Source organism: Canis lupus, chromosome 7 (genome assembly GCF_003254725.2).
Source record: "Canis lupus dingo isolate Sandy chromosome 7, ASM325472v2, whole genome shotgun sequence".
NCBI lineage: Eukaryota > Metazoa > Chordata > Mammalia > Carnivora > Canidae > Canis > Canis lupus.
Window position 1 is genome coordinate 32,892,422 of NC_064249.1, and position 1,354 is coordinate 32,893,775.

General features: G+C 33.1%; 1 non-coding gene across 1 annotated transcript; it reads left to right on the forward strand.

Annotated features, from left to right (window-relative positions):
* The first annotated feature begins 711 nt into the window (after positions 1-711).
* Positions 712-905, forward strand: LOC112648999 (U2 spliceosomal RNA). The gene has a single exon (XR_003129433.1). It is a non-coding gene; the product is annotated as a U2 spliceosomal RNA (small nuclear RNA).
* The last annotated feature ends 449 nt before the right edge of the window (positions 906-1,354 follow it).

Genomic DNA, 1,354 nt, shown 5'->3' on the forward strand with positions numbered 1-1,354 from the left:
ACCTCCTTGTTTATTCCTAAGTCTTTTATTCTCTTTTATGCTATTGTAAATGGGATTGTATTCTTGATTTTCTTTTTCGATAGTTTACTGTTAGTGTGTATAAATGCAACTGCCTTTATTATGTTGATTTTGTGTTCTGTAACTTTGTTGAATTTGCTTATTAGTTCTAAAAGTTTTGTGTGTGTCTGGAATCTAATATTTTCTATATGTAAGATCATGTCTTCTGAAAATAGAGACAATTTTACTTGTTTCCTATTTGGATGCTTTTTTCTTTTTCTTACCCAATTTCTCTGGCTTGGACTTCCAGGACTAAGTTGAACAGAAGTGGTGGCCATGGGCACTGTTATCTTGATTTTGAAATGTACTAAAATGCAATATAATCAAAATAGTCTGCCACATGCACACAAAGAGATATAAGGATAAATCAACAGAAGAGTCAAGAAACATACAAATACTTATGAAGGCAGTTTGAGACTTTTTGAACACTTCAAATCAAAGGTAAAGATGAATTGTCAAGTCAGTCAGAGACTTTTGGGGAGCCATCTAGTGAAAAAAAATATTCTATCAACCTCGTTTCTTACATCAACACAAGTTTTAGCTGGATGAAGTATACAAAAGAAAAAAATGAGATAATGAAAATACTGGAAGAAAATATGGAAGAATTTTAAAAAGCAGCCTCTGACTTGGGGTTTTTTTAAAGCCTGGCATGACATGGCTTCTCCACCATTTGGGTAAGATCAAGAGAAATGTAGCTACCATCTTATCAGTGTAATATCTGACACATCTCTATCTGAGGATAGTATATTGAGTGGACTTTTGGATCAAAGAGATGGAATAGGAGCTTGCTCCATCCACTTCTTGTATCAACCTGGTATTGCAGTACCTCCAGGAACAGTGCAGCCCCTAAAAGGGATAAAAAATAAAATAAAATAAAGCCCAATGTAACACCCAAACACCATGTAAAAAAATCAATAGTTTTTATGCATAAAAATTTTTAATTTCTGTGAATAAACTCAGGGAAAATATTTTCACAGTACACAAGGATCTACAAATCACTTTTAAAAAGTGGAGGAAAATGGAGAAATAGGGCAAAATACAAATAGTTTTAAAATAAGAAGATGTTGAAGGTTTCCCATATTAGGAGAAGTGCAACTTAAAATCACAATAAGATTCTTTTTTTCACCCAACATATTGGAAAAGAACAAAAAAATTGATAAAAAGTAGTCTTGGTGAGAGTGTGGTGTCACATTTCTCTGAAGGGCAATGTCAGCAGTATCTTTACATGATACGACCATAAATTTTGATCCATCAATTACTCTTCCAAGTGTCTATGCCTAAATTACATTCCCACAGA